This window comes from Amphiprion ocellaris, chromosome 9 (assembly GCF_022539595.1).
Source record: "Amphiprion ocellaris isolate individual 3 ecotype Okinawa chromosome 9, ASM2253959v1, whole genome shotgun sequence".
In the NCBI taxonomy this organism is placed as follows: domain Eukaryota; kingdom Metazoa; phylum Chordata; class Actinopteri; family Pomacentridae; genus Amphiprion; species Amphiprion ocellaris.
The window spans coordinates 30283834-30284138 of record NC_072774.1 but is presented as its reverse complement, the minus strand read 5'-3'; positions in this window follow the sequence as shown (position 1 = coordinate 30284138).

The window sequence follows — 305 nt, the reverse complement described above, 5'->3', positions numbered from 1 at the left end:
TACCGCTGGTACACACAGGAAGAGGCGAGCTTCGACTTCAAAATAACAGCAGAGTAAAGCTAAACAAAAAGTACAAAGATGTCATTGCCTTCACTACACTTATTGCTCGAAGGCTTATGCTGCTTAAATGGAAAGAGAAATACACTCCATCTTTCAAACTATGGCTCATTGACCTTTTGCATCATTTAACTCTGGAAAAAAACATGATATTCCTTAAGAGGCTGTGCTAACACATTTTATTGTATCTGGCAACCTATTTTAGATCAAATTAAAGAGGTGGATCCATCACTTATTGTTAATGAGTA